General features: G+C 35.9%; 1 protein-coding gene across 11 annotated transcripts in view; it reads right to left on the bottom strand.

The window, feature by feature from the left end:
- lpp (LIM domain containing preferred translocation partner in lipoma) overlaps positions 1–23,463 on the bottom strand; it is a 515,529-nt gene that overhangs the window by 294,526 nt on the left and 197,540 nt on the right. For 2 of the 11 annotated variants that reach the window (XM_061888698.1, XM_061888700.1), the window contains one exon: positions 5,220–5,308. The exons of the other annotated variants lie outside the window; for them this stretch is intronic. The gene's annotated coding sequence lies outside the window, so the exon portion shown is untranslated. Of the gene's footprint in view, positions 1–5,219; positions 5,309–23,463 lie in introns of those variants that run through there. 11 annotated transcript variants of the gene reach the window in all.

Below are 23,463 nucleotides of genomic sequence, written 5' to 3' on the forward strand. Positions count from 1 at the left end.
AGTTTAAAAAAAATTAGCGCCCCGGCGGCAATTCAAGGAAATACGGTATATATATTAGGATTTTTAAACACATGTTAGTTTTAAATTCCTTCCTCTTCTTTCCTGACAATTTAAATCAATATTCAAGTATTGTTTTTTATGTGTTGTAAAGAATAATAAATATACTATGATTTAATTCTTCATTTTAGCTTCTGTTTTTTGACGAAGAATATTTGCGAAATATTTCTTCAAACTTATGATTAAAAGAAATAAAAAAAATTCTGGCAAATCTACAAAATCTGTAGAATTACATTTAAATCTTATTTCAAAGTCTTTTCAATTTCCTTTAAAATTTTTGATCTGGAAAATCTAGAAGAAATAATGATTTATCTATGTTAGAAATATAGCACAAATGCGTTGCTAAGACAACAGAAACAAACCAGGAAGTGCCACCAGGAACTAAGGACGTCAAATAACAAACAGGGTGATAACAAAACAAAAAAAAAACCTGACAAGACGTGGACCATGACAGGAAGACTTCTATAAACAAGTTATCGATGCTTTTGATCAGAAGGAGCTGCACATGGACTTCATTTATAAGTAAAGGTAAGACCATAACGTTTTTTTTTTTTAAATAAAAGTGCTTTTCATGATGGTATCCTTACATCACACAAAAAATTTTACTGCATGCCTTTGGTAAGTGCCGGAGTAAGAAGAGGTGTTAAAATGATTAGAGCAAGCTTACCTTTACCACATGCCTTTGGTAAAACCAGAATATGACATGGTCCAAGACGTGGACCATGACAGGAAGACTTCCATAAACAAGTTATCGATGCGTTTGATCAGAAGGAGCTGCGCATGGACTTCATTTATAAGTAAAGTTAAGACCATAATAACGTTTTTATTTATTATACGTGCTTTTCATGATGGTATCCTTACATCACACTCAAATTTTTACTGCATGCCTTTGGTAAGTGCCGGAGTGAGAAGAAGTTTAAAAAAAATTAGCGCCCCGGCGGCAATTCAAGGAAATACGGTATATATATTAGGATTTTTAAACACATGTTAGTTTTAAATTCCTTCCTCTTCTTTCCTGACAACTTAAATCAATATTCAAGTATTGTTTTTTATGTGTTGTAAAGAATAATAAATATATTATGATTTAATTCTTCATTTTAGCTTCTGTTTTTTGACGAAGAATATTTGCGAAATATTTCTTCAAACTTATGATTAAAAGAAATAAAAAAAATTCTGGCAAATCTACAAAATCTGTAGAATTACATTTAAATCTTATTTCAAAGTCTTTTCAATTTCCTTTAAAATTTTTGATCTGGAAAATATAGAAGAAATAATGATTTATCTTTCTTAGAAATATAGCACAAATGCATTGCTAAGACAACAGAAACAAACCAGGAAGTGCCACCAGGAACTAAGGACGTCAAATAACAAACAGGGTGATAACAAAACAAAAAAAAAAACCTGACAAGACGTGGACCATGACAGGAAGACTTCTATAAACAAGTTATTGATACTTTTGATCAGAAGGAGCTGCACATGGACTTCATTTATAAGTAAAGTTAAGACCATAACGTTTGTTTTTTTTTAATAAAAGTGCTTTTCATGATGGTATCCTTACATCACACAAAAATTTTTACTGCATGCCTTTGGTAAGTGCCGGAGTAAGAAGAGGTTTTAAAATGATTAGAGCAAGCTTACCTTTACCACATGCCTTTGGTAAAACCAGAATATGACATGGTCCAAGACGTGGACCATGACAGGAAGACTTCCATAAACAAGTTATCGATGCGTTTGATCAGAAGGAGCTGCGCATGGACTTCATTTATAAGTAAAGTTAAGACCATAATAACGTTTTTATTTATCATACGTGCTTTTCATGATGGTATCCTTACATCACACTCAAATTTTTACTGCATGCCTTTGGTAAGTGCCGGAGTGAGAAGAAGTTTAAAAAAAATTAGCGCCCCGGCGGCAATTCAAGGAAATACGGTATATATATTAGGATTTTTAAACACATGTTAGTTTTAAATTCCTTCCTCTTCTTTCCTGACAACTTAAATCAATATTCAAATATTGTTTTTTATGTGTTGTAAAGAATAATAAATATATTATGATTTAATTCTTCATTTTAGCTTCTGTTTTTTGACGAAGAATATTTGCGAAATATTTCTTCAAACTTATGATTAAAAGAAATAAAAAAAATTCTGGCAAATCTACAAAATCTGTAGAATTAAATTTAAATCTTATTTCAAAGTCTTTTCAATTTCCTTCGAAATTTTTGTTCTGGAAAATATAGAAGAAATAATGATTTATCTATGTTAGAAATATAGCACAAATGCGTTGCTAAGACAACAGAAACAAACCAGGAAGTGCCACCAGGAACTAAGGACGTCAAATAACAAACAGGGTGATAACTAAACAAAAAAAAAACCTGACAAGACGTGGACCATGACAGGAAGACTTCTATAAACAAGTTATCGATGCTTTTGATCAGAAGGAGCTGCGCATGGACTTCATTTATAAGTAAAGTTAAGACCATAACGTTTTTTTTTTTTTAATAAAAGTGCTTTTCATGATGGTATCCTTACATCACACAAAAAATTTTACTGCATGCCTTTGGTAAGTGCCGGAGTAAGAAGAGGTTTTAAAATGATTAGAGCAAGCTTACCTTTACCACATGCCTTTGGTAAAACCAGAATATGACATGGTCCAAGACGTGGACCATGACAGGAAGACTTCTATAAACAAGTTATCGATGCGTTTGATCAGAATGAGCTGCGCATGGACTTCATTTATAAGTAAAGTTAAGACCATAATAACGTTTTTATTTATTATACGTGCTTTTCATGATGGTATCCTTACATCACACTCAAATTTTTACTGCATGCCTTTGGTAAGTGCCGGAGTGAGAAGAAGTTTAAAAAAAATTAGCGCCCCGGCGGCAATTCAAGGAAATACGGTATATATATTAGGATTTTTAAACACATAACTTTTTACCTTTTAAATTCCTTCCTCTTCTTTCCTGACAATTTAAATCAATATTCAAATATTATTCTTTTTTTATTGTAAAGAATAATAAATATATTATGATTTAATTCTTCATTTTAGCTTCTGTTTTTTGACGAAGAATATTTTTGAATTATTTTTTCAAACTTATGATTAAAATAAAATAAAAATATTCTGGAAAATCTGTGGAATCCAATTTAAATCTTATTTCAAAGTCTTTTCAATTTCCTTCAAAATTTTTGTTCTGGAAAATCTAGAAGAAATAATGATTTATCTATGTTAGAAATATAGCACAAATGCGTTGCTAAGACAACAGAAACAAACCAGGAAGTGCCACCAGGAACTAAGGACGTCAAATAACAAACAGGGTGATAACTAAACAAAAAAAAAACCTGACAAGATGTGGACCATGACAGGAAGACTTCTATAAACACGTTATTGATACTTTTGATCAGAAGGAGCTGCACATGGACTTCATTTATAAGTAAAGTTAAGACCATAACGTATCAGTATTTTTTAACTTTAGAAAGATACATGATTGACAACGATAATGATGCCAAAAAACATGAAAAAAGATGGGAAATCCTTAAAGGCTTATTATGAAAATGTAATAATGTTTATAGATATGCAACAACAGCAACATATATGCTATCTGTTGTTGTGTTCCCTTTTTTTGAGTGTACAAAATGAAGGTGTGTGTTGAATCTGACTTGGACATAATATGGACTATACACAAATGCTTTTTATGAAAATGTAATTTTGTTTATAACTTATATGCAATCTGTTGTTTCCCTAATTTTTGTTGTTGTACATGGATGAGGGTGTGTGTTGCTGAGGCCCACTTTGACATTGTCTGGACTGGACCTGGTTTTAAAAACCTTTTAGACAAGTCTAATTCCATTAACAACCTGGTCTGATGAAGATAAGGTTATTTTTTTTATTTTTTTTTTAATAAAATAAAATGAGATTAAAAAAAAAGGGAAACAATGACATTTTTTGGGGATAAAAAAGAAAGTAAAATCATATAAAACAATTACATAAAAAATAGTAATTAATGATAGTGTTAGTGGACCGGCGACACACACAATCATGTGTGTTTCAGGGACTATGTCCCTTGCAGACTGTGTTATATATGTTGTGGGAACCAGCATTTTGGCAGCAGAAAGAAACAACCCTTTTTTGTGTGAGTGGGTGTGGCTGGGTGTGAATGGGGGAGGGAGGGGTTTTCTTTGGGGGGTTGATGCACTGATGGAAAGTGTATTTTGTGTGTTTTTGTGTTGATTTAATAAAATAAAAAATAAAAAAAAATTAATAAATAAAAAAGACCATAACGTTTTTTTTTAATAAAAGTGCTTTTCATGATGGTATCCTTACATCACACTCAAATTTTTACTGCATGCCTTTGGTAAGTACCAGAGTGAGAAGAAGTTTTAAAAAAAATTAGCGCATCGGCGGCAATTCAAGGAAATACGGTACAAATCATCCCGAGTGTTTTTTTGTCAAACGGGTCCCAAAAAATAAATTGGAAATGCACAAACGAACGTCCAAAGCAGTGGACGCGGTTTGTCAAAAAAAAAAGACATGGCTTTTTCACGCTTTGCTCAACTTTCCGTCGACCTCCGGGCTATTTTGCGTATGGGGGCCTGCATCTACAGGAGGTGTTGTTGCAGAGACGTGCGTGGAAACAAACATCTGCTTGGCCTTTGCTCCCTAATGGCGGCAGAAGGAGCTCCTCCTGTAAATACGCCACTTGAACGCTGACTGACAGCTTGCGTCGGCTCGGGATGAATCAAAAAGAAATGCCGGGACGGCGGCGGAGTGGAGCGCGGGGCTCCTTGATAGCGCGAGTGGTTAGATGCGACGTCTCGGGAGTTTATCTCATGTCAGTCTCGGGAGGCCGCTGAGTGACAGCTGTAAATATATCAACGGCGGCGGAAAGCCTCGGCGGAGGATGGCGCGCCTTTAAACAGGAAGCGCGCCACAAACAAAGACTTTGTGCGTCTCGCCTTTTCATTTTCCCGGCAAATCAATATCACAGCCGCTTGATTACGGCGCCTGGTGTTCAGGTGCGGCATGAAGGAGGCCGCACCTGCGGCGGCACACGCCCGTGACCCTGATGACGGGACTTCAACGGGCATTGATAAAGTTTGGCAAAATGTGGAGAGTTTGTCATGCATATTCTGTTTTTTGTTTTTTTTTTTTAGTTCAAAACAGACCCGCTCATCTTGGGGTTCTGACAGGCGGTCCTCCTTTCATGCTCTGCAGCGTTTTGTGGCTTGGACGCACTCCATCAATGATGGATACCCTTACCAAAAAAAAAAAAAAAGAAAGATCAATAGGAGAGCATTGCAAAAAAAAAAAAAATAATAATAATAAGTACGGAATTTGCTGTCGCTTTTATTCTTCTTAGAGCTGGGCAACGATTAAAAATTTTAATCGAAGTTAATCGCACTATTTCTCCGATTAATCGCGATGAACTGCATTGTATACGCAAAGCCCAATAATGAATTCAAAAGTAGTGTGTAGTGCACCTTTATTGGAATATTCTCCCACATGAACAAAAGCGCCAAAACATTTGTTGTGCAAACACAATTTAAATCAGTCCTTGTTAAACAGTAGCAGTTAAATAGCATATTTGATGAAAATCAACTCCAAAAATGTAAATACAAACATTTAAGCTTATTGCCACTGCCAGGGTATTTAAGTTATCCTGTTTGTTATGGAAAATAAATATAATCTACATACAAATCTCTGAGCCACAATCATAACATCTGAACAGGCAATTTCTGAGGTAACAGCAGAAACATTTTTTTTTTATCAGGGATCTTATGTTTAAAAAACCTATATTATAGGTAGTGGGCTGTTTTAGGGAATTTTTGATCAAATTATCCGTAGTAGCAATATTAATAATGTGTTTATTCTGCGTAGTGCAATTAAAATAATTATGACCATATCTAGGAATTGATATGATGGGAATTTTACGATTGTTTGCTTGGTGCTTTGATAAACTGAACGCATATACATGGTACTATATTGTGATGTTATGAGCCAGGGAAAAAAAGAATTACCCTACCCAGCATGCAACAGGAGTGACGAGCATGCGCGGTAGCCCGGTATAGGTTGTGTGTCGCCATGACGGCATCTTGTATGTTGTGATATGCACGCTCTGAAAGCAAACGTTAAGAACTCAGCCAACACTCCTGGTCTGCATTATTCATAAATAGACAGACAACACATATACTCCGCTGCTTCACAGGCCGCTGGATGTAGCCGGCAAAGTATTCCCATGCTAGTTAGCCGGTCTAGCAAGCACGCCTCATTCAGTCCAAAACGGCCCGATCTATCCACATCCAGAATTGTCTGGCGGTCGTAAGTGATCCCGGAGTGACCACGCTGTAAGCCAGCCAGGAAATTTGCAGAATTGTCCGGTATTTTTGCCAAATGTTCCATCTTTACCAAGAGCCCCTCGAAGCCGAAGTACATCCGGGCGACGCCATCTTGTTAAGAAAAGGCGTTAACAAAATAAAAGCATGTAAACAACATACGCAAATGTGCGATAAAATAATTGTCGGCGTTAATAGATTGATGAGTTAACGCGTAATTAACGCATTAATTTGCCCACCCATAGTTCTTTTTATTTATTGTTATTTTACAGAATATTGATTGGTACATTTCAAATTTGAAACAATACGGTACTTGTCGCTCATGGATACACAACTGTTGTTGTTGACTTTGGACTTTTCAGCTGCACGACGTCAAGGCCGTGGAACAGACACACAGCAGGCTTACACACACACATGCATCCACAAAAAATATACATATATAAATATACATACATACATACATATATATATATATATATGCACATATGCACGCATATATACATACATATATGCAAATAATTACACATATATGCACCAAAAAGTTCAATTTTGGTTTCATCTGACCACATGACATTCTCCCAATCCTCTGCTGTATCATCCATGTATCCATTTTGGTATAAACTCAACTCGTGGTGTTTGGAGGAAGAAGAATACTGAGTTGCATCCCAAGAACACCACACCTACTGTGAAGCATGGGGGTGGAAACATCATGCTTTGGGGCTGTTTTTCTGCCAAGGGGACAGGACGATTGATCCGTGTTGAGGAAAGAATGAATGGGGCCATGTATCGTGAGATTTGGAGCCAAGACCTCCTTCCATCAGTGAGAGCTTTGAATGGTTGACCAAATACTTATTTTCCAACATCGTTTACAAATAAATTCTTTAAAATTCCTACAGTGTGAATTCCTGGATTTTTTCTTCACATTCTGTCTCTCACAGTTGAAGTGTACCTATGATGAAAATTACAGATCTCTGTCATCATTTTAAGTGGGAGAACTTGCACAATCGCTGGCTGACTAAATACTTTTTGCCTCACTGTATGTATATATGCACATATATACATATACATATATATTTATATATATATATATATATATATATACACACACACACATTTTTATATATATATATATATACACACATATATATATACATATATATATACACACATATACACATATATATACACACATATATACCTATATATAGATACATATATATATACACACACACACATATATACATATATGTATATACATATACACACACATATATATACACACACATATATACACACACACACATATATATATATACACACACACACACACACACACACATATTATATTAATAATATGGAAATAATAATTAAAATAAATGAATTTTAAGAGTATGTAATAGTTCGACTCCAACCTTATTTACCTCCAGTACAACCTCCCTAAAAAGTTTTGTACTCAATCAGAAATATCAAGCGGCTAAAAGTCAAACATAGGTAAGCGTGGATGGAAAGAGTGTTTTACATTTTTCCCCACCATGCTTTGTAACCAATTTAAATGAGTGTAATTTACATTTCTTTTTTCTTTAATAATACCCACAAAGTCCAGTGAGCAGGTCGCGTTGTTAGCGACCACGTCTGTTGACTTTTTGCGTTGCTCGGAGTCTTCTTACATTTTGCACCATGACTATGGAAGGTTGTCTGCATTAGGTCATATGAGTAAATGCCGCGCAAGGTGTTTAACTCATAAAATGGGGATACCCCGATGTACAGCATGGATACTTGGGGGGTGAGAAATACGATTCTGAAAAGGGGTCCTGAATTTGAGCAGGTTTTATGGAATCGCCGTGTATTGACATTGACTCGCGGCTTTGAGTCCTTTGTGTTGGACTTGAAACAAGTCGACAACCATGTTGACTTGTTTGGCTTGAAGGGGCTTCATCGGTTGACGTCCCAGAATGTCAATCGGCTATTTTTTTTTGTTGTTGTTGGGGTTTTTTTTTTTTTTTTTTGCCCCCGAGAGGCCTAGGGGAAATTAAAATCAAGTGCTAATCCCGAGATGACAATGACGGGCTATTATTCAGCGCTGGCCCGCAGCTGCGTGTGCAAATCGGCGCTTTTGCTTTGGAGGGTGGGTTTTCGGGGGGGGGGGGTGTTGTGGCAAAGTCGCGAGGAGAGTAAAGCCTATCCGGAAGCCAGCGCCACTTGCCCCCTGCATTGATTAAACATCGCATTAAGTGAAGCGTGTCATGTGACGGGGCCGTGTCCCCGGAGCGCGGTTACGGTAACAAAGTGGATGACTTTGATCGTTACCTGCGGGGATGCCGACGTGACTTCCGCAACGGCTGCTAAACGCGAGCAGCGTTAATTACACCGCCCGGCTCGTCTCGTGAGGGGAAATATTTTTCCGTCCAACACAATTAATGACAGCGATATCCCGGCCAAGTGCCTTTTTTGACTGTGGGAGCTGGACAAAAGCCGGGGGGGGAGGGGGGTGATATTAAACGAAGACAAAGACCGCGCTTTGATAACCCGTGCAAGCCACCGCAGTACTGCTAAGCAACTCCCAGGGTGATGGTGAGTCCACATGGCCGCGCTCGGATCATCTAAGGCAGGGGTGCCCATTACGTCGATCCCGAGCTACCAGTCGACCGCGGGGGGTGTGTCAGTCCATCTCCAGCCAGGCTTTTAAAAAAAAATAGACCTAAAAATGAGTGATCATCAATCTTCACCAAGACGTCACTTAAATGACATTCACGGTACCGGAGGGTCTTGTGAGATGACGCTGGCTGCTGCAAGATCATTATTATGAAAATATGACCGAGAGGAAGGCGAGAAACACTTTTTATTTCAACAGACTCTCGCGCCGTACCTTCCGTCAAAACTCTAAAGGCCGACTGCACATTTCCTATCTTCACAATAAAAGCCCTGCTTCATGCTGCCTGCGCTAACTAAATACAGAGTCTCGGGAAAGCTGGGGTGCACAAGCGATCCCTCAGAAAGCTGGCGTGCACATCGCTTGTGCACGCCAGCTTTCCGAGACTCTTATTTTGTTAGCGCAGGCAGCATGAAGCAGGGCTTTTATTGTGAAGATAGGAAATGTGCAGAGTTTTGACGGAAGGGACGGCGCGAAAGTCTGTTGAAATAAAAAGTGTTTCTCGCCTTCCGCTCTGTCATTTTTTCATAATAATGAACTGGCAGCAGCCAGCGTCATCTCACAAGACCCTCGGGTGCCGTGAATGTCAATCAAGCAAGCTACGGAATTTGCCGCCAATGTTTTTCTTGTAAAGTGTATGAAAGCTGGATGAATTAGATGCCAAAAACCAACCACTTTCATGTGGTATTGTACAGAAAGGACAACTTTTTTTCTCCTCCATTTGAAAATGTGGGCGTTATCATCATTACTGTCTGATTCCAATCAATGCAAGTCATCAGAATCAGGTAATACACCAACTTATATTCTTGTCTTCGTGAAAGAAAGACATCTATATGTGTTACACATGCTTGTATTATCATTAAACACATTTAACTTGTTTACAAAAATGTCTCTTTCATAAATAAATAAATATAAATGATATATATAAATGAGGTAGATCCCCTCGAGTTGGTCAATTGAAAAGTAGCTCGCCTGCAAAAAAAGTCTGGGCACCCCTGATCTAAGGCATGGGTGTCAAACTCTGGCCCGCGGGCCAAATCTGGCCCGCCGTGTAATTTAATTTGGCCCTTGAGGCAATATCAATTTAGCATTAGAGCTGGCCCGCCGGTGTTATATAGCGTCGGCGCTGCTATAACACCGCATTCACCGCTAATAATCATACTTGACAACCCTCCTAATTTTCCCGGTAGACTCCCGAAGTTCAGTGCCCCTCCCAAAAATCTCCCGAGGCAACCATTCTCCCGAATTTCTACCGATTTCCACCTGGACAACTATATTTGGGGCGTGCATTTAAGGCACTGCCTTTAGTGTTCTCTACAACCTGTCATCACGTCCACTTTTCCTCCATACTAACAGCGTGTCACATAATATTTGTGGCTTTTACACACACACACACACACGCACAAGTGAATGCAATGCATACTTGGTCAACAGCCATACAGGTCACACTGAGGGTGGCCGTGTAAACAACTTTAGCACTGTTACAAATGTGCGCCACACTGTGAACCCGCACCAAACAAGAATGACAAACACATTTCGGATGAACATCCACACCGTAACACAACAGAACAGATACCCAGAACCCCTTGCAGCACTAACTCTTCCGGGAAACTTCCAGCAAACTGACCAATAATTAACGTTTTATTCATGCATTTTCCCTTGCTACTTCAAGGCTTGAATTTTTGGTTCATTCATTATTGTTATTTTATTTTCAAATTCATTATTAGCCTGTGGGAAAAATGTGATATTTATCTCAGAAGATTGCAAATAGAAAAAAAGGCATAACATTTGTATTTAAATTTTATTTGATATGCCATTGATATTTTTTTTATTATTATTATTATTATTATTATTAGAAACTGGATTTTGCATGTCACTAAAGTTATATAAGCCCTGCTTGTTCAATATTTAATACAAAACTTGTTTGGGTCCCTATTAAAAGGTTAATTTGTTCAACCTTGGCCCGCGGCTTTGTTCGGTTTTACATTTTGGCCCACTCTGTATTTGACCTGATCTAAGGACACAACAGTGAACACAACTCTTGGCATGTGATGATCATCAAAACAAACATCCCAGATGACTTGGGAGACACGAGCATGGAAACCAAGCAAACAAACGCAATGTCAAGATCCATATCGTGCTATTTTTGAACTCCTTTCAATAGAAACAGTGTATGGGAGAAACCACTTGGCTGCTTAGTCATCATTATCACAAAGTCCATTTCTACCATGTCTAATTTCACTTTTCTTTCACGCACTGCCTTCGGAAGATTCTTAACCAAACTCGGGCGACATCAAGAAGGGGGAAAAAGGTAAATAAAAAGCACATTTTTTTATATGTACAAACCCCGTTTCCATATGAGTTGGGAAATTGTGTTTGATGTAAATATAAACAGAATACAATGATTTGCAAATCCTTTTCAACCCATATTCAGTTGAATATGCTACAAAGACAACATATTTGATGTTCAAACTCATAAACATTTACAATAATCCTTTACTTAAGAATTTGATGCCAGCAACACGTGACAAAGAAGTTGGGAAAGGTGGCAATAAATACTGATTAAGTTGAGGAATGCTCATCAAACACTTATTTGGAACATCCCACAGGTGTGCAGGCTAATTGGGAACAGGTGGGTGCCATGATTGGGAATAAAAGCAGCTTCCGTGAAATGCTAAGTAATTCACAAACAAGTATGGGGCGAGGGTCCCAAATTTGTAAGTACATTTTTGAATAGTTTTAGAACAACATTTCTCAACGAACTATTGCAAGGAATTTAGAGATTTTACCATCTACGGTCCGTAAAATCATCAAAAGGTTCAGAGATTCTGGAGAAATCACTGCACGTAAGCGATGATATTACGGACCTTTCATCCCTCAGGCGGTACTGCATGAAAACCCGACAGTGTGTAAAGGATATTACCACATGGGCTCAGGAACACTTCGGAAAACCACTGTCACTAAACAAAGTTGGTCGCTACATCCGTAAGTGCAAGTTAAAACTCTACTTTGCAAAGCCTAAGCCATTTATCAACAACATCCAGGAACGCTGCCGGCTTCGCTGGCCCCGAACTCATTTAAGATGGACTGATACAAAGTGGAAAAGTGTTCTGTGGTCTGACCAGTCCACATTTCAAATTATATTTGGAAATGTGGACGTGGTGTCCTCCGGAACAAAGAGGAAAATAACCATCCGGATTGTTCTAGGTGCAAAGTTGAAAAGCCAGCATGTGTGATGGTATGGGGGTGCATTAGTGCCCAAGGCATGGGTAACTTACACATTTGTGAAGGCACCATTAATGCTGAAAGGTCCATACAGGTTTTGGAGCAACATATGTTGTCATCCAAGCAACGTTATCATGAACGCCCCTGCTTATTTCAGCAAGACAATGCCAAGCCACGTGTTACAACAGCGTGGCTTCGGAGTAAAAGAGTGCGGGTACTTTCCTGGCCCGCCTGCAGTCCAGACATGTCTCCCATCGAAAATGTGTGGCGGATTTTGAAGCATAAAATACGACAGCGGAGACCCCGGACTGTTGAAGGACTGAAGCTCTACATAAAACAAGAATGGGAAAGAATTCCACTTTCAAAGCTTCAACAATTAGTTTCCTCAGTTCCCAAACATTTATTGAGTGTTGTTAAAAGGAAAGGTGAACATGCCCTTTCCCAACTACTTTGGCACATGTTGCAGCCATGAAATTGTAAGTTAATTATTATTTACAAAAAAAAAATAAAGTTTATGAGTTTGAACATCAAATATGTTGTCTTTGTAGCATATTCAACTGAATATGGGTTGAAAATGATTTGCAAATCATTGTATTCTGTTTATATTTACATCTAACACAATTTCCCAACTCATATGGAAACGGGGTTTGTAGAAGGTATAAGAAGGTAAAATAAGGTAAATAGAAGGTAAATGGGAGGTTAAAAAAAAGGATCAAGAAGGTAAAATAAGGTAAATAGCAGGTACATGGAAATTAAGAAAAGGTACACAAAGTTCAAATAAGATAAATGGAAGGTAAGAAAAGGTACTAGAATGTAAAAGAAGGTAAATGGAAGATTAAAAATTTTTTACAAGAAAGTGAAAAGAAGGTAAGAAAGGGTACAAGAAGGTAAAATAAGGTAAATAGAAGGTAAGAAAATAAAATAAGAAAGTAAAACAAGGTAATAGGTACATAGAAGGTAAAATAAGATAAATAGCCAGTAAATGGAAAATTAAGAAAAGGGACAAGAAGTTCAAAAAAGGTAAATGGATGGTAAAAAAAGGTACTAGAATGTAAAAGAAGGTGAAAAGAAGGTAAATTGAAGTTAAGAAAGGGTACAAGAAGATAAAATAAGGAAATGGAAGGTAAGAAAAGGTACAAGAATGTAAAAAAAAAAGGTGAAAAGAAACTAAATGGAAGGTGAAAAAGGGTACAAGAAGGTAAAATAAGGTAAACGGAAGGTAAGAAAATAAAACAAGAAAGTAAAATAAGGTAATAAGTACATACAAGGTAAAATAAGGTAAATAGCCGGTAAAAGGAAATGATTTAAGGCTATATAAATAAACATTGATTGATTGATTGATTGAAGAAATAGTACAAGAAGGTAAAAGAAGGTGAAAAGAAGGTAAATGGAAGGTGAGAAAGGGTACAGGAAGGGAGGACAATAAAACAAGAAAGTAAAATAAGGTAAATTGAAGGTAAATGGAAATTAAGAAAAGGTACATTAAGTTAAAATAAGGTAAATGGAAGGTAAGAAAAGGTACTAGAATGTAAAAGAAGGTTAATGGAAGATAAAAAAATGTACAAGAAAGTGAAAAGAAAGTAAGAAAGGGTACGAGAAGGTAAAATAAGGTAAATTGAAGGTAAGAAAATAAAACAACAAAGTAAAACAAGGTAATAGGTACATAGAAGGTAAAATAAGGTAAATAGCCGGTAAATGGAAATTAAGAAAAGGTACAAGAAGTTCAAATAAGGTAAATGGATGGTAAGAAAATGTACTAGAATGTAAAAGAAGGTGAAAAGAAGGTAAATTGAAGGTAAGAAAGGGTACAAGAAGGTAAAATAAGGAAATGGAAGGTAAGAAAAGGTACAAGAATGTAAAAACAGGTGAAAAGAAGGTAAATGGAAGGTAAGAAAGGGTAGAAGAAGGTAAAAAAAGGTGAATGGAAGGTAAGAAAATAAAACAAGAAAGTAAAATAAGGTAATAAGTACATAGAAGGTAAAATAAGGTAAATAGCCAGTATATGGAAATGATTTAGGGCTATATAAATAAACGATTGATTATGTGATTGGTTGAAGAAATAGTACAAAAAGGTAAAAGAGGGTGAAAAGAAGGTAAATGGAAGATAATAAATAGTACAAGAAGGTAAAAAGAAGGTAAATGGAAGGTAAGAAAGGGTACAAGAAGGTAAATGGAAGGGAGGAAAATAATACAAGAAGGTAAAATAAGGTAAATAGAACGTAAATGGAAATTGAGAAAAGGTACAATAAGTTAAAATAAGGTAAATGGAAGGTAAGAAAAGGTACTAAAATGTAAAAGAAGGTAAATGGAAGATAAGAAAAGGTACAACAAGGTCAAAGTGAAAAGAAGGTAAACGGAAGATAAGAAATAGTACAAGAATGTAAAAGAAGGTGAAAAGAAGGTCAATTGAAGGTAAAAAAAAGGTACAAGACTAAAAGAAGGGAAAATAAGGTACAAGGAAGGTAAAAAAAAAAAATACAGGAAGGTAAATGTGTTTTTTTAAGGTAAAAGGAGGTGAATAGGGTAACTCAAAAGTAAATAGAAGGTAATAAGGTTTATGGCAACCAGAAACATCTTAGTTTCTACTCCTTTCCCTACAATACGACTAGAAAGTGTTTTATCTGAACAACCTCAAAAGCCAATAATGACATTTTTTTGTGGTCCCCTTTATTTAGAAAAGTACCCAAATAATTTTAGTACCGGTACCAAAATATTGGTATGGTTCCAACACTGCACTGTACTACACTGTACTGTACTATACCACGGATTAGAGGATTTGTTGTAAGTCTCCAACATACGCTGCAACATCTTTGGCGGGACTCAAACACGTTTCCCGGTGTTGTCCGCCAGCAGCAATTAGCAAGTTGAGCTACTTGCGTGAGATTAGAGTATCTCAGGTATCGACTGGCGCCTGCTTTCTTTCATCCCCTTTTTTTATTCAATCGGGGGACGTAATCCCTTCCGAGTGGTCAATAGCACTTTGTTTCCAGAATACAGATGACTCCCGTATCTGTTGGAACAAGTCGACGCCTCACAATCGCAGCTTAGAGATTTATCCCTTTGTGCCGACTCTCAGGTGCGACTTGAATAGCTTGCACGGTACTTTCTCGGCCAGCCGGTCCGCGTGCGCAGATACTTAACAACCAGCGTCTCCGGGCCCCCCAGACTTGATCATGTCACAGCCGGCCAAGGTTTCCTCATGCTTCCCCCATTTTCTGCCGCACAATAGCGACGGCTCGGCCCGCGACGGGGGTGCTCGCCGCCGACTTGCAAAGTTTTCCCCTTTTTTTGTGTGAAAGTGAGGAAAAAAGTCATTAGTTAGGTTTCATCAGCGTACTGTATGACTGGAAGACGGCCTTGCATCAGCGTGAAATCTACCTCGCCACCACGCTCAGGCTGACCTTCGCATGAACCGCCTTGTTGACTCCTTTTTTTAAAATGTATTTATTAACCAACTGGAGAGAGCAGTGCTTTTTTTTTTTTTTTTACGTTGCACTTGCTTGACTGATCTGCATTTTGGACAATTTTATGAGAGATGTGGATAGCTGCAGGCCTGGCAGGGTTTAGTCAGGTTTAATCCGCGCCGCAAACAAACCCGACACCAGTTGGCGCGACTAATCACAACCGGAGTGACTCGTACGGTCATGGATGAGGTAAAAGGGGCGTGTCATTCATTGTTTCTACCTGATTGATTTTTTTTACATATTCTACAAACTTTTGGCCTCATTTAAGTGCTGAATTCATTTTTTTTTCTGGTTGACACACACACACACACACACATATATATATACAACTAAATACATACATATATACATATACACATATATATATATATATATATATATACACATATATATATATATATATATACACATATATATATATATATATATATACACATATATATATATATATATATACACATATATATATATATATATATATATATACATATATATATATATATATATATATATATATATACATATATATATATATATATATATATATATATATACATATACACACACACACACACACAGATACATACATATATATATAACCATACAATATATATATATATATATACACATAGAAACATACACATACCGTATATACACATTTATATTTACATATATATACATACATATATACATACATACATACATATATGTACATATATATACATACATATATACACACATGTACACATATACATATATATACATACAAACATATATATACATACATATATACATACAAACATATATATACATACATATATACACAAACATATATATACATATATACACAAACATATATATACATATATACACACATATATATACATATATACACACATATATACACACATATATATATATATACACAAACATACATACGTATACATATATACACACACACACACATATATGTGTATATATACACATATATATATTACATATATATACATACATGCATATATATATACACAAACATAAACAGTATATACATTAATATACACACACACATCCATACAATACATATATACACATATATGCATACATATACATACATAAATATATAATTACACATATATAGACATATATATACATACATATATATATACATATATACACATACATACATATATATACACACACATATTTATAAACGCATACATACATATACAGTATATATAAACTCATATATACATATATATATATACACACACATATACAAATATATACATAAATATATATACATACATATATACACATACAGTGAATATACATACATATATACACACAGTATAAATACATATATATGCACATACATATACATTTATATATATAAACATATATATACAAAAATGTATAAATATACACACATATATATACATACAAATATATATTATATATAAATACATACATATACACATATATACACATACATACATACATACATATAGTGTTTCCCCCAGAAAAATTGTTAATTAAGGTGGTGTCTCTCCGGCGGACAGTCCGGGGAAGGGGGTGGGTGGGTGTAAAGATGGGTGTAACTCGACCTGTCGCCATCACGTCTCCACCTCGTCGCTGCCACCACAGCCTGGGGGGCCAATAGACTACAAATTGTTGTGAAGTAGGCCGGCTTTGCCGCGTGAAGAAGCCCAACATTTTTGGTTGTGTTTCCCGCTGCATTTGCTGAATGGCAATATACGATATATATCTCCATATTTTTTCCATAAAGTAAAATCAAAATAGTCCTAGTTACCTGAGATACTAAATATGTCATTATTATGCCACATGCTGACATATGTTCAACTCATCGTGCTTAATTTATTACAGCATTTGGGAAGCCTGGAATTTATTTTTATTATGTAAATGTTATATATTTTTTATCAACATGTGATAGCAGGGACCCTAGGCTGCTACATTACTAATGATTAATGTAACTATAGCTAAACAATAGTACAATAGCAATAGGAGAGACTATCCAGCCCCGAACACCATGGAGTTCATGTAGGCTTTATGATGCACTTACATTATTATATCAACTATCAGAGACAGCTTCAGGAAACTCTTCATTCAACCTAATGTCGTTTTTTGCTGCTTCAAAACAGCTTAATCCACACAGAAAAAGGTAAAGTAAATAACAGACAGACAGAGCTTTGCAGTCCGTAACACACACACTCACACACATACCGCAAAATGAGTTAACGTTACGCTAAAAACTAATTAGCCTTCCCCTCAAGGACTGCAAGCGAGCTGAGCTGCCACTTATGTTTCTAGAACGTTAACGGGCACATGATTGGAGCACATACTTGTTGGTCACAAAAACAAATATTCATTAAGTTTGCTTCTTTTATGAACTTATAATGGGTCTACTGAAAATGTGAGCAAATCTGCTGCAGGTTCGGAAATGATTTATTATAGCAATAAATCAGGCGGGAACAAAACAAAAGCTTATAGCAAGGAAGGCAAAAGCAAAGGGGGGCTAGCAAACAAAAAATTAGCTTAGCATGAAAGCTAGCATGAACAAAAGAGCCTAGCGTGGAAGCTAGTATACAACAAAAACAGGAATCGAACCGTGGTTAAGTGTTGCAAGTTGCAAATTAGAAAGCCAGACTTGAGTGTGAAAAGGAATAAATGGCACTCTGATTAGTGCCTGGCAGCAGGTGAATATCCGAGACACTAATCAGAGGCAGCTGAAACCAATCAGCACCCATTGTAACCAAGGAGACACAAAACAGGGGCGCTAAAACAGAAGTAAGGTTGTCCAAAAACCAAACAGAACATGATCCAGGCTCCGGATCATAACACATACAACAACATACATTGTCAATTTTGGTGATGTACAAAAGTTACCATCAAATCAAGTTAGCTTAATAGCATGGCCTCTTAAAGTCAGGATTGACAACACCTGTTGACTTCTCTGAGCCCACTTAAGTAGGGCTGATGTGATGCAGTCAATAAACTCGGTTACAAATGGGAAAGTCAAAAGAACTCAGCACGGATCTGACAAAAACGAATCATTGACTTGAACAAAGTCAGGAAAGTCACTTGGAGCCATTTCAAAAGCAGCTTAAGGTCCCAACTGCAACTGCGCAGGCAATTGTTCTTAGGTATAAAGTGCATGGCACAGTTTTGTCACTGCCACGATCAGGAAGAAAACGCAAGCCATCCTCTGCTGTTGAAAGAAAATTGGCCAGGATGATCAAGAGTCAACCGAGAGCCACCATTTACATATATATATATATATACAAATATATATATACATATATATATATATATATATATATACATATACAAATATATATATACATATATATATATATATATATATATATATATATATATATATACATATATATATATATATATATATATATATATATACATATATATATATATATATATATATATATATATATATATATATATATATATATATATATATATATATATGTGTGTGTGTGTGTGTGTATATATATACGCACATATATACATGCATACATATACATATATATGTATATATACATATATATGTATATATACTGTATGTATACATATATGTACGTATATATATACATACAGTATATATACATATGCATGTATATATATATATATACACACACACATATTTGTATATATACAAATACATACATATACATACATATATATCCATATATAGATACATATATATCCATATATACACACATATATATCCATATATACACATACATTAATATATATATATATATATATAGACACACGTTTGTATACATACATACATACATACATAAATACACATGCATACATATATATACAGTACAGATACATACACATACATATACATGCATATACATTCACATATAAACATACTTATATATACACATACATACATACTTACATATATATACACATACATACATACATACATATATATGTATACATACATACATTAATATGTATATATAATCACATTTGTATGCATACATATACACACACATATTGTATATATACAAATACATACATGTACATATATACACCTGCATATATACCCACATACATACATACATACATATATATATATATATATATATATATATATACACACATACATACATATATATGTATGTATATACACATACATTAATATATATATATATATATATATATATATATATATATATACACACACATACATACATATATATGTATGTATATACACATACATTAATATATATATATATATATATATATATATAGACACACATTTGTATACATACATATACATACATACATGCATACATACATACATAAATATATACACACATACATACATATATATACAGTACAGATACATACACATACATATATATGCATATACATTCACATATATATACATACTTACATATATATACACATACATACATACTTACATATATACACATACATACATATATATGTATACATACATACATTAATATGTATATATAATCACATTTGTATGCATACATATACACACACACATATTTGTATATATACAAATACATACATATACATATATACACATGCATATATACCCACATACATACACACATATATACACATACATATATACATACATTAATATATATATATATATATATATATATAGACACACATTTGTATACATACATATACATACATACATAAATATATACACACATACATACATATATATACAGTACATATACATACACATATATATATATGCATATACATTCACATATATACATACTTACATACACACACAGACACAGACACAGACACACACACACACACACACACACACACACACACACACACACACACACACACACACACACACACACACACACACACACACACACACACACACACAGTAGTATTTGCCATCCTGCCATATGTGAGTCATTAGTGTAGATTAAAGTTCCCAAATGTGTGGTTGAAGTCAGGGTGCAGGATGTCGCCAGCACTGACACACAGAAGGAAAACAAAGTGCTGAAGATGTTGTTGAACCAGGAGCATCTGTGCCGCTTTGGCTAAATGTTTTTGCCCTTTGGTCGGGACATGCAGTTGTTTGGTCTCTCCTTACTCACTCCCTGCGCGCGCCTTGGCCCAAAAGCAGATTAATTGAACAGCCAACTTAAACGAGTTGTTTTCGGAGAGCTTTAGTCTTAATTGACTCCCAGCTCCGGCTGTTGATCTGCTTGTGGAGTATCCATATCAAGCTCTAATCTCTCCATCCTACTCACTTTCTTAGGGAGGATGATCCCCACTCAGCTGTGGGCATGATCCCACAAGTCCACTCGGGGGTTGGGGGGGGGCAACTCTTTCAAAACAACTCTCAGTGCAAAAACATGGCTAAACACAAACATTTGAGGTATAACTGCATGTCATACACTGTCTTCCTGAGAGCAATACATAAAAAAAAAAATAAAAAAAACTCGAAGTGCTAGCAACACAAGTAAGGTAAACAAATAGATAAATAAATAGTTTATTGACTACAGCCCAGCGTAGCGGTGGTACCACGCAGCATATCATGCACTGTCTTCCTTATACTATTGCAACACATTAAAAAAATGATAATTTAAAAAAAATAATGATAAAACTGCTGGCAACAAGCAAGTTAAATAAAGTATTGTTTCTGGACTACAACAGAGTGTGGCGGTGGTACCATGCAGCATATCATGCACTGTCTTCCTGATGGCAACACATCCCAAAAATATTTTTTTTAAACTACAGTTGCTGGCAACACAAGCAAGTTAAAAAAAAAAAATATATATATATATATATGTATATTATTATTTACTACAGTCGAGCATGTTAATGGTACCACTCAGCATATAATGCACTGTCTTCCTTAAAGCAACACATTAAACAAATAAAAAGTGCTTTTAACAAAAGCAAGGTAAAAAAAATATATATATACATACATATATATATATATATTTGACAAGAGCCAAATGTGGCGGTGGTACCACGCAGCATATCATGCACTGTCTTCCTGATAGCAACACCTCAAAAAACTAAAAATAACCTACAATTGCTGGCAACACAAGCAATGTAAAAAAATAAATAAAAAAAAGTTTCTTTATTACAGCCGAGCGTGCTAATGGTACCACGCAGCATATCATATACTGTCTTCCTGAGAGCAACACGTTAAAAATAAAAAATTTTAAGTTCTAGCAACTCAATCGAGGTAAAAAAAAAAATATATATATATATATTTTTTAAATGGTTTATTGACTACAGGCGAGCATGGCAGTGGTACCACGCAGCATATCATGCACTGTCTTCCTGAGAGCAACACATTAAAAATAATTTTTTTTAAGTTCTAGCAACTCAATCGAGGTAAAAAAATATATACATATATATTTTTTAAATGGTTTATTGACTACAGGCGAGCATGGCAGTGGTACCATGCAGCATATCATGCACCGTCTTCCTGATAGCAACACAATTTTTTTTTTTTTTAAATGTAGTACAATTGCTGTCAACACAAGCAAGTTAAATCAATCAATCAATCAATGTTTACTTATATAGCCCTAAATCACTAGTGTCTCAAAGGGCTGCACAAACCACCACGACATCCTTGGTAGGCCCACATAAGGGCAAGGAAAACTCACACCCAGTGGGACGTCGGTGACAATAATGACCATCGGTCATCGGTCATCGGGACGTCAGTGACAATGATGACTATGAGAACCTTAGAGAGGAGGAAAGCAATGGATGTTGAGCGGATCTAACATGGTACTGTGAAAGTTCAATCCACAATGGATACAACACAGTCGCGAGAGTCCAGTCCAAAGAGGATCCAAGACACAGCAGCGAGAGTCCCGTTCACAGCGGAGCCAGCAGGAAACCATCCCAAGCGTAGGCGGACCAGCAGCGCAGAGATGTCCCCAGCCGATACACAGGCAAGCAGTACATGGCCACCGGATCGGACCGGACCCCCTCCACATGGGAGAGTGGGACATAGAAGAAAAAGAAAAGAAACGGCAGATCAACTGGTCTAAAAAGGGAGTCTATTTAAAGGCTAGAGTATACAAATGAGTTTTAAGGTGAGACTTAAATGCTTCTACTGAGGTGGCATCTCGAACTGTTACCGGGAGGGCATTCCAGAGTACTGGAGCCCGAACGGAAAACGCTCTATAGCCCGCAGACTTTTTTTGGGCTTTGGGAATCACTAATAAGCCGGAGTCCTTTGAACGCAGATTTCTTGCCGGGACATATGGTACAATACAATCGGCAAGATAGGATGGAGCTAGACCGTGTAGTATTTTATACGTAAGTAGTAAAACCTTAAAGTCACATCTTAAGTGCACAGGAAGCCAGTGCAGGTGAGCCAGTACAGGCGTAATGTGATCAAACTTTCTTGTTTTTGTCAAAAGTCTAGCAGCCGCATTTTGTACCAACTGTAATCTTTTAATGCTAGACATGGGGAGACCCGAAAATAATACGTTACAGTAGTCGAGGCGAGACGTAACAAACGCATGGATAATGATCTCAGCGTCTTTAGTGGACAGAATGGAGCGAATTTTAGCGATATTACGGAGATGAAAGAAGGCCGTTTTAGTAACGCTTTTAATGTGTGACTCAAAGGAGAGAGTTGGGTCGAAGATAATACCCAGATTCTTTACCGTGTCGCCTTGTTTAATTGTTTGGTTGTCAA

The sequence above is a fragment of the Nerophis ophidion genome, linkage group LG26, assembly GCF_033978795.1.
Source record: "Nerophis ophidion isolate RoL-2023_Sa linkage group LG26, RoL_Noph_v1.0, whole genome shotgun sequence".
Lineage (NCBI taxonomy): Eukaryota > Metazoa > Chordata > Actinopteri > Syngnathiformes > Syngnathidae > Nerophis > Nerophis ophidion.